We start from the raw sequence: 11,551 nt of genomic DNA, 5'->3' as shown, positions 1-11,551 counted from the left end.
CTCCTGAGTCAGGGCTCTGAGCACCTTGCTGCTGTTGATGCCCCAAACCCCCTAAAGGAGAGATTCCCAGCTCTGGGGCTGAGGGCAGTGGCCTTTGATTTATGATTTCAAAGACCACCCCCAGGGGTCAGACACCAGTGTGGCCACTGAACCCCTGTCCAACGCACTCTGCTGAGGTGGTGGGAGACGCCTCTTGGGGTCCCCTCCTCCTCTTTGTTAGACCTTACCTCTCCGTGGAGAGGCAGAGTGGGCAGAGGGTCAGCAGTCACAGTCTGATGCCTGATGGAACCTTCTCCCTCCAGGTCGGGGGGCATAGAAGGGAGGGGACCAAGGGGGCCTCCAGAAAAACCGTTTCCCAAAGACCACCACCCGGTCCCCCCATGGGGATGTGGAAGCCAAGCCACCCTGCCAGGTGACCCAGCGCTGCCCACGCCTCTCTGAGTAGCTGGGGAGGCTCCCCCTGGAATCTGCAGATGTCCTGCTCAGGTGGAGCTCAAACTCCTGCACTGTGGAGACTGAAGGGCCCAGGGCCATGGCCAGCTCTGCTGGCCAGAGTCACCTCCACCCACTGCGGGGCCAAAACTCAGGAGATGGACAATGTCCACCCCGTGCTTAACCTTGGATGGTGGGGCCTCTGGCCCAGATACCCCTGGGTCTGTGTAACTCATGGTTCAATATCATGGTGTTTCTCTCCTATTTTTAGCATCTCTCTCCCACTCCCTTTTTTCCTATCTGATAAGTTTTGGAGGAACCAGTTCTGGGATGGACTGGTCTCTGCCACTTCTCTCCTCAGTAAATTCTGCCCTTATTCCCCTCCTTCTCCTTCTGTGGGTGTGCTCTCTGGTTCTCCTCTGGTTCTTGAGTTGAACACTCAACTCATTTGTATACAGTCCTTTATGTCTTTTCATAAATGAACTTAGGTCTCAAAATTTACCTGATCGATGGCCAATTTGGCTACACCTATGAACAAAGTCATAGGGACTTTATGGTTTTAATGTTCTAATTTTTCTCTAGGATTTCCTCCTAAACACAGGTGATTCAGAACAACCAACATGAAGATTTAGATTTTAAAACAACGCTTTCTGTTTCCAATTCTATATAATACACAGAATCAGGCTAACGAAACCCTAGCACAGTGGATTAGGCTGTGGGCATGTAAGAGGAGCTTCTCAGGTGCCTGGAAGCAGGTTCTTTCAGTGGTTTCTGGGAACCTTTCTTGTTTGGTTTGCCTCTGAGAGAGGGCACATGGGCTACCTTCCCTCCGTGGCCACCAAGTCACCACAAACTTGGCAGGAGATAGGTTACTGAGATTTCACAACAGAGAGATGACCTCAGGGACTCAAGGAGCTGGTGTGAGCTCTGTAAATACATCTCCATGGAACATTGCACCCACCCATCTCGCAGAGATGCACTCAACCAAGAAGCAACCATGGAACCAGCATTTTTGAAGGCTTGGGACCTTCCTGCAGGCACTGGGGTGGGTGGGGGAGAGGGCAGACTTTTGCATTCCAGAGGCTACAGGCATGTGGGCCGCCACCAACTAAAGTCCTCCAAAGGTGTCCCTGCAGCCCCAGGCCCAGAGTCGGGGAGCTCATGCCCCCTCCAGCTGGTGCCTCCTGGACTCGAGTCTTTGCCACAACTTGTGGCCTGATCGGGAGCCTCCCTTGGGCAGTGATTGTCCACTTTGGTTGGTCATGGTCTCAGGCCACAGACTCTCCCTAGGACAGGTCTTTGGGGACCCTCCCAGCCCTTGTCACATATAACATGAGACTCATAATTCTACCCCTAGCCCCATGGCTGAAGAAAGATCCACAGAAGCCTTGGATATAAATATGTTTTATAAACTTCATAAGAATGATCTCAGGAGGGATATCATGGCCCAAGTTTTAAATCCCACTGAGCCTGAGATTCTGGAAAGAATTGCTTTGGGCTCAGACACACCTGGGGAGCCAGGTGGATATCAGCATTCCTGAGGCCTATTTCACCTCTGACCTCAAGTCCTGCTCCTGGGCCTCCGCCGTCATGCCCTGGAGCCCAGCCTCACTCACCTGAGCTGGGCCTGCACATGGCAGTGGTCAGGGAGGTGCCTGGGTGATTGGCCTCCCCTGCAGTGGCTCCTCTCTTGGCTCCTCAGGGCGGGCAGTCCCTCCTCTCCCTGGAGATGGGTCCTGCCCTGGTGCTCTGGCAGCAACAGCCGTGTGGGTCCAGGCCAGCTAGGGGTGGGGAGAGGACCGGGGGTGAGGGTGGCACAAGGGCTGTGGGGACAGCAGACTGGACCCAGGGCAGCCCAAGGCCATGGGGAGTTCTGCGCGGGAGAGGACAGGCCGGTTGAGGGTTCCCAGTGCAGTGAAGATACAGAGCCAGAGACAGAGGGGTGGGGCCAGTGGGGAGAAGCCAGAGGGTGGGGCTTGGGCTTTTGTGCCGCAAGTAACAATTGTTCAGCCCCAAGAGTTTACTAACACCCCAGGCACTAACACCAGGCATTGGTCCTCAGCCTCCTGGAGGTGGCCGGATGTCCCATTCCCCAGACAGGGGACTGAGGCTGGAGGTCGGGTGAGGTGTCCAGTGCCAGCCTGCTGCAACCCTGGCTCCCACTCCAGCTCCTCTCCGGCTCTGCCCTTCCCTTGGGGTCTTGCTGGTGAGAAGGAGACCTAGCCTCTCTGAAGTAGCCCTTCCCAGGTAAGCCAGGCTCAAAATGGGGCTGAGAGTCCCCAGGCCAGGTGCCCTCTGAGTCCAGGTGAGTCCAGCAAGGCCAGAATCAGTCAGAGCATCAGGGGCCTGTGACACCCCTGCCTACACCACCCTGAGCAGATCCAACTGGCGGGGAATTTACAAGTTTCCATCATATGGGAGCGGGGGCGTGGTACTGAGGGTGTCACAAACTGTCAGAATAACTGTCCCAGGTCTCTGGCCCCCTCTGCACACAAACAGGCTGTACTGCTCTTTGTCTTGTTTGACCCAAGATGTCCTTGACCTCAGCAATCCTGTCACCCATCTACCAAAAATCCTTTAAAAAAGTGATGACCTGTGACCCTTTTATTGTTGTTCAGTTGCTCAGTCATGTCCAACTCTTTGTGACCCCAAGGACTGCAGCACACCAGGCTTCCCTGTCCTTCACCATCTCACGGAGCTTGCTCAAACTCATGTCCATTGAGTCAGTGATGCCATCCAATCATCTCATCCTCTGTTGTCCCCTTCTCCTTCTGCCTTCAATTTTCCCCAGCATCAGGATCGTTTCCAATGAGTCAGCTCTTCATATCAGGTGGTCAAAGTGTTGGAGCTTCAGCATCAATTGACTGGTTTGGTTTCCTTGCTGTCCAAGGGACTCTCAAGAGTCTTCTCCAGCACCACAGTTCAAAAGCATCAATTCTTCGGCTCAGCCTTCTTTATGGTCTAGCTGTACACGACTACTGGAAAAACCATCGCTTTGACTAGTCGGACCTTTGTTGGCAAAGTAATGTCTCTGCTTTTTAATACACTGTCTAGGTTTGCCATAGCTTTCTTTCCAAGGAGCAAGATCTTTTAATTTCATGACTGCAGTCACCATCTGGAGTGGTTTTGGAGCCCAGGAAAATAAAGACTCTTACTTTTCATTGTTTCTCTGTCTATTTGCCATGAAATGATGACACCTATAACCCTAAAACTGCTCTAAAAATAGCCTTTAAAATAAGTGATGGAGTGAGATGTAGATTTAAGGATTTTCAGGTAATTAGTGAACTGGCAATTTCTAGGTGAATTTCCACATCTCTTTCCAGTGGATTTTTTTTTTTCTCTTTCTTTTTAGCAGTTAAAGCAAGATGTCATGATCACCCTTGAGATATTTTTGTTTAGGGTGGCCAGGACTCTCACACTGGAGAAATGAGACTTTGGAACATAAAATTGCTTCTGAACAAAAGTCAAACAAATAAGGCATTAGCACTCAGGAGGCATCAAGTATGTCTTTAGGAAGCAGAATGGGAAGAAAATTCAGCAGGTAGCACTAAGCCCACAAAACCATTTGCTGCCAGAAACTCTGTCATCACAAGAGCATCAGTGGGGGTTGAAACAGAGCTGGGGTCTTGGGCCCTTGTATTCTGCTCCTGGCAGGAAGCCAGGCATGTCACCGCCCAGAATTGATGCCTGGGACCTGCCTCTCTGTTTGGGGTCCCCAGAGACAGATGTACATACACAAGTGCAGAGACACATGCACACACACAAGGGAGGGCGCTCCTAGGGAATCTGGTCGGGGTAGGGCAGTCGGGAGGGGTGCAGTGGCGTTCTGGATGACAGCATACCCAGAGGTGGGTGTACCTGGAGGATGGAGGCCCCCGTGTGCACATTCTGACGCCCCCAGTCATTGCGGGGAGGCTGTTCCCTGCCTTCTCACTTCCCCGGTGGCTCAGGAGAAAGGCCAGGGTAGAGAGAAAGAGAGAAGGCAGGTGGGAATAAACTGGAGCGTGGGAGGGGGCGGCCCAGGAGAGGGGCGGAGCCGACTGCATCTGCTCCACTGAGCTTCAAACCAGCTGTGACATTTCCCTGTGTATGCAGTTTGGGGAGCATGCTTGTGTATACCGAAGTAGACACTAAGAGAATAAATGGGACCTGTTTCTCCTTCAGTAAGTGTGAGCTGAGCTCCCAAGGGCATTGACTCAGTGGCCAGAGGCAGACCTAGGTTCCTGCCTGTGAGGCATGTTGGTGTGTGACCTTTATCCTATCACACTGGGGTCGCATCAAGGGGGCCTGAGGCACTGGCTCTGACTGTCCCCCAGGGGCAGTGCTGACAGCCTGGGTGAGAAGCAAACCACCACAGATTGTCCAAGCAAGACTCTCCAGCAGATGTCTAAGAGTTAAGGGTGAAGCTTTCAGCCACAACACAGGTAGGAGGTCTCACTCAGCATCTTGGCAGAGCCAGGTGGACAGAGCCCCACCCCTCACATGCATGCACAGTCATGTGTGCTCACATGGAAGACACACACCTCATGCCCGTGTGCGTACACACATACAGGCACATGTACATATGCACTCCAGAGACACACAGGAAACTGGTCTGGTTCCAACTCTGTTCAAAGGCACTGGGCTCTCCCAGGACTCAGCTTCCTCATCTGTGAAATGGGGATGATGGTTCCCACCCAGCTGCATTTCAAAATGCAGAGAAAAATCGATGGAGATGACAGACAGGAAGATAGGTTTGAGGGCGAGAGCTCTTTCTGGGTAGAAGGACGTGTCACCAGGAGGAGGTTGCTAATATTGTCGCTGGGCCTGTGAGCTGAGGACAGCTGAGTGTGACCCAGACCTCAACAGACTCTAGGCAGGTGCGGGAAGGGGTGGGCAGGAATGAACTGACCCCTGGTTTGGGAACACGGAAGCAGAAGGCAGGTACCCGAAGCGCCCTCCTCAGGAGAAGTAAGACTTGGTGATTGAGGAGGCACCAGAGGTGATGGCTTAGATGCAGAGCTCACAGGCGGCTACCCAGTCACTGGCTACACTGAAAATTACAGAAGGGTGGGAGGACATGGGATACCCTTCGCCCCACTCTTTCTTTCCCTAATGTCTCTAATCAGTACCTTAAGAGGTAGCTTGCTGAAGCTGTGGGCCCTCTCCCAGGGAGGTCTCCTCTGCCATCGCCTGTGCATAGGAGCTTTCCAGCTTGCATTCCCGGCTGGGCGCCCCATCCCAGTAGGCTGTGGGCTCCATGAGTATGCGCCAAGCCTGAATTTCTTCTCACCTGAACCCTCATGTGGCCCAGAGCCAGGAACAGAGTACAACAGCACCTGACCTTTGGCCTTGTAGCCACTCGCCTCTTGTTTCATTAAATGCAGTGAAATACCAGTGCACACATATTCCAGTCGTGCTCATGCTCCGTCGCTCAGTCGTGTCCAGCTCTTTTCGACCCCATGGACCGCAGCTCTCCAGGCTCCTCTATCATCAGATTATCCAGGCAAGAATACTGGAGTGGGTTACCATTTCCCCCACCAGGGTATCTCCCAAACCCAGGGATCAAACCTGCGACTCCTGCATCTCCTGCATTGGCAGGTGGATTCTTTACCACTGTGCCACCTGGGAAGCCCCATATATTCCAATGGGAAACAGTAATTCACAAATTCCTTGGGGTTCATTGCAATTAAATCTGCCCTCCAGGTGAACACACCTGTGAGGAGCCACATGTCTGTGCAGGTAGCAGCCACAGAGCTGAGTACTTGCAGGGTTCCATCCTGGAGATACCATGGTCGGGGACAGACGGACGGCCAAGGGTCTGGAGGGTGGAGGGCAGGGTCAAGAGGCACCATCCAGCACCTTGGAGAGCGCCTGCCTCTCAGCCACCTCACAGGTTTGCTGTTCCCCTGGGACCCCAGGATCACAAGGGCTGATGCATAAAGCCATGCTGGATGAAGCTTCTCCAGGATGAGAGGGCCCACTTTACCTCTCTCAGCATCCCTTACTCAGAACAGGAGGCAGATCCCAGTTTGCTCACCCCTAGCTCCCTAGTTGTGTGATTTGGGGGGTCGGGGGGTGGACCTCACAACATCTTGGGGCATCCGTCCCACCAGCAGGATGAGGTTTCCTCTTCCTGGAAGGGGGGCATTAGTCCAAACTGAGGCCTCATCAAGGGACTTTGGGTGTCACCTGCTCTGGATTACTGGTTCACCTTCCAGCATCTTCTCTACTCTTGCTACCCCTCTGCCCCAAGTCCACCCTTCTGTCTCTCTAAAAACACTGTCAGTGAACCAAGACCCCACACAGGCCTGCAAAGCCACTCCACAATGGAGTCTGTAATTGCTGAGAATTAATTCGCTAATTGCCACAAACCTGCATCCCTTTTGTTTCATATCAATTAGCAGAGTAATTTAAAAAGCAGGCTCCTTAGTGCTCCTCCCTGCAGACTCTGTTGTGGAACTGACAAGGTGAGGCCACCATTCCGGCCCCCTCATGGCCCTGCCCTCAGGGTGGCTTCTGCAAATCGTGTCCTCTGGCAGGAGGCCCCTGAGGTCAGGAGGCTCTGAGGGCAGGGCCAGCCCTGGGGTGTGTCCTATCAGAGCCTTGGCAGGCATGCCCCCCACCAGCTCCTGGTCTTTGCTGGGTTGGCCAGCCTGGCTGAGTGGCCACTCAAGGACCCTTAGGGGCTCTCCTCTGCCCACCCCACCATTTTCTTCCACTAGATGGGCAGCTTTGTGTGTCTTTCAGAAGCTTCAATAGCAAAAACTATGCACATAAATGTTCACATGCCTGCAAGCAGGTGAACATGCTCTCTCCAGGCATTCCACATACTTGCACACAGGTGGAGGCCCACGCATATGCAAGCACATGCCTGTGTGCACACAAAGCCCCAGAGAGGCTGCTGAGCTGGGGGACAGGATGGGGGTGGGGGTGGCTATTGCTTGGGACGAGGTGGCTGAGACATGTCTGCTTTTCTGAAACATGTTTGAGGCGGGTGAACCTGAAGCAGCGACAGTGCTAGGGTTCGGCAGTAAGGGATGCAAGCGATCAGTGTGTGTTTATTATGTGAGGTGGGACTTGGGGGCAGCTGGGAAGGGATGTTCTGGCTCCTCTGTTTGGCACTCATGGGAACCGCATTCATCAACACCCTGCCTGGAGGGAGAGCCCCCTGTGGGTGCCCCCCATGCTGGCTGTCAACAATCTGCGGCCTGAACAGTGCCCCCCACTCAGACCCCGGGGCAGAACCAAATCCTTCAGCTTGTGTTCAGTGAAGACACCGCCTCAGCCATCACAGCAGATGCCTTCCACCCACGTCTTCTGTGGAGAATCAGGCATGTGGGGATGTCACCCAGAGTTGGGCATTCCCATTGGGATGTTTGTTAGAGTTTACCTGGACCACAACCCTCGAGCTGACACTAGTTCTGGGGCTGCTCCGTGCACCTCTGGAAGCCAGGAGGGGCATTTACACAGGGCATAGGGTGTGCATACCTGTGTGTGTGTACATGAAGGCGTGTGCATCTGTGCTCAGAGGCACGTACACACAGGAGCATGTGTGTGTATCTGTGCTCACAAGTGTGTACACACAGGCACGTGTGTGTATCTGTGCTCACAGGTGTGTACACACAGGCACATGTGTGTGTATCTGTGCTCATGGGTGTGTGTATCTGTGCTCACAGGCATGTACACACAGGCACATGTGTGTGTATCTGTGCTCATGGGTGTGTGTATCTGTGCTTACAGGCATGTACACACAGGTACACATGTGTGTGCATCATAGACATGTTTGAAGGCTTTGGGACAGGGAGACCTTGCTCGGTCGAGGCCCAGATCTATAGTCCAGACATTTCTGTTCCTAATCAGCTCACTTACTGTTGCAACTCTAAAGAAACACCATCCCAGGTAAGGCACTCACAGATCTGGGGGCCAGAATCCAAAATCAGGGTGTGGCAGGGCCACGTTGCCTCTGGGTACTCCAGGAGAAGGTCCCTCCTGCCTCTCCCAGTTCCCAGGGGTTCCAGGCATCCGGGCTTGTAGCTGCCTCCCTCCCATGTCTGACTCTGTCCTCACATGGACTTTCTTCTGTGGTTCCCTCTGCCCTCCTCTCCTTATAACAGGTGGGTTTATGACCCAGCCCAACGAAGGATGGTCTCATCTCAAAATCCTGAACTAATCAATTATGCCAACACCTTGTCTCCCAACGAGGTCACTGTCTGAGGCTCTGGATAGATGTGAACTTGTGGGAACACTCACCACTGGATGCTGAGGTCCTTGACTGGCCTCATCCCCAAGCTGAGAGGAGACCCCACCTCCAACTGGGGGTCTCCTCCCTTCCAGAACGGCTGCCCTGTCCTAGTTCAACTGCAATTTTAGAAAACAAGAGATACCTCCAAGCAGAACTTACCCAATACTGCAGGGACGTCCTCACACCCCCATCCTGCTGTTTATCTGAAATTCCCATCTGACCAGAGGCTCTAGACTCAGCTGCAACCTCGTTCACAGCAGACACGGCATCTTCGCCCAGAAAGATGAGATGAAATCAGCTCTCTGTTCTGGCAGCTCCCGCTCCCTTCCTCCTCCACCCCCACTGCCCCACCCCTGGGCATTTTGGGGCCCCTAATTCCACATTTATTGTCACGGCACGAACACTGGGATCCGGGCATGCAGAGCTCGGCTGTGAGCTCTGTGTGGGATGAATCACAGTTCCCTGGTGGCAAATCGGGCAGGAGACCAACCTCCCCCGGGGGACCTACATCCCTCTCGGCCTTAAGGGAGGTGGAGCCTCACAGGCTCAGCAAGGACTGCTGGAACCCACAAGCCTGGCACAGGATCGGGTTGAGATGCGTCGGATGGATGCAGCCAGGATATCCCGTGTGTGAACAGACAGCTGGAGAGACCTCAGACACTCCTTGAGGCCCCCTAGCCATATGCCACCTGCCTGGGTGGGTCAGGGATTCTGTCTGCAGCCCCAGCAACCCACTGCTGGCTGCTGGGCCTCATCTTCAGGGATAGGAAGGACGGGAACTCAACTGCAGGCAGGCCCACCCCAACACAGGGGTCCTCTCCAGCACCCCTCTGTCCCCGTCCTACAGTTCCATCCTTGCCTTCCGTGTCTCCTAGGTTTAGGGTGCTCCCAGCACCCTATCATCCCCATCTCCTCCTGACATGTGGCAGGAGTCCCCAAGGACCAGGTGGCCCAGATCAGAAGCTCCATGTGCCCAGCTCCCGGCCCCCACATCAACGTGGCCATTTACTAAGTAAAGAAGCATGCCTGCTCTGGGTGTGCAAACCTCCTCTCCCCAGCTCAGGACTCTGCCCAGCAACACCCACTGCTGGCCGCATGCCCCTGCTCCAGCACCATCCACTCTCAGTGGCCCCACCGGTCCCCTCGCAGGCCTTGAGGACAGGATAGTCCCAGGAGGAAGGACGGCTATCAGGGCCCTGGCCCCACACCACACAGTCCTCCTGTCAGACATACAGGGCAGAGTCCCCAGCTCCCCCACCCCCTGCACTGAGGCCAGGAGCCCCAGAAGGAAGAACCTCGAGGGGAGGGCATCTTGCTCTTGGGGATCAGTGTGTGCCAACTGCTAAGAGGGGCATGTGGGGGTCATTTCCTGGAAGGATTGTGGCCAGCAGGTGGCACTGCCCCCTACTCCCACCACCGCCCACCCCAAGCAGGGCCAGCCTCATTCCCAAGAGATGAAAAAATGGCGTTTCTTCCCCCAGAGTGGGGCCTGGATGGATGGTCCCATGCACCAGTGACCTGGGGTGATGGGTGCCGACAGAGGCCTCATCTCCATAGTATTCACAAGTCCTCAAGTCCGTGTTACCATAGCATCACCTGCATATTCATGTGTCCTCATCTCCAAATTCACGAACTCATCCCCATACTCACAAGCCTTCATCTCTATACTCACGTCTCACCTCCGTAATCATATATAATTACCATATTCATTACCGTATTTCCATTTTCGAGAGTCTCATTTCCATATTCGTGACCCTATTTCCATGTCCATGGATGCCCATGTGCATATTCACAAGTCCTCAGCTCCATACTTGTGAATCCCCATTTTTTCACAACACTCATCTCCATATTCTCATGTCCTCATCTCTCAGCTCAGAGCCAGACCAGCCCCATCCCTGCCTGCAGAGTCGCTGTGGGGTCCAGGCTGCTCGCTGGGAGCCTGGGTCACACAACCAAAGGCAGAGACTGGGCTGGGGTGGGGTGGGGAGGCAAGACCCTGCTTGGGTCTGGGTTGGGAGATCCAGGAGGCTCTCTTGGAAGGGGAGGCCCACACAGCACCGAGAGGTGGGGCTGGGGGGGGTGCTCAGACAGTCCGGAGATGCCTGACTGCATCTGTTTCATTGCTCCTGAAATTACACAATGCAAATCGAGAGAAAAGAGAGCTGCTGGCTGGAGGCTGAGGGGCCTCTGCAGAGCTGCAGGGGCCTCACAGGGAGGCAACTCAGGGCAAGGCCTTGGACCACCAGGCTTAGGTGATGGAGGACAGGGCACCTCTGAGCTGCACTTTACAAAGGGCCCTGAGACCTGGACAGCAGCAGCCGGGTGGTTCCTGCAGGAAGAGCAGGCAAGCTGAGCCCCACAGGGACCCCATCCTTCCTGGGTGGAGCCTGGGCTTTTTGTTCAAAAGCTGAGCTGAGGGAGGGAAGGGGGCTGTCCGAGGCCATGGGGTTGACAGGCCAGCGGTTCTCTCGTGCCTCCACGTCCACAGACAGGATGCCAGACCCCGGGAGGCAGCTCCGTCACTCCACAAAGTCACGGAAATGGAGTCTCTTTCAGTACTCTGTCTGCATTTACAGACATCGCCCCAGGATAAGAGATGCAATTCTCTGAAATGAAGAAATTCAATCATTACCCTCTTCACCCAGGCCTCTCTGTGGTGGAAAGTTAGTTTTGTCTTTAATGAACATGAGCTCGCGCCTCTAATGAGAATGCTGTGAGGGTGTAATTGAAAACGTAAGAGAGGAAGAAGGAGCCCATCGTGGGAGTCTGGGGGAGGAGTTGATGTTTGCCTTTTAAATGTGTGTAAAAAGAGTGGGGCACCAACACTAACGGGATAGGACTGACATCCCAGGGCCTCAGGAGCCCGAATGCCCACTCCCGCCGCTTTCACCCAGG

Source organism: Bos indicus, chromosome 13 (assembly GCF_029378745.1).
Source record: "Bos indicus isolate NIAB-ARS_2022 breed Sahiwal x Tharparkar chromosome 13, NIAB-ARS_B.indTharparkar_mat_pri_1.0, whole genome shotgun sequence".
Taxonomy (NCBI): Eukaryota; Metazoa; Chordata; class Mammalia; order Artiodactyla; family Bovidae; genus Bos; species Bos indicus.
Note: the sequence above shows the minus strand (reverse complement) of the source record.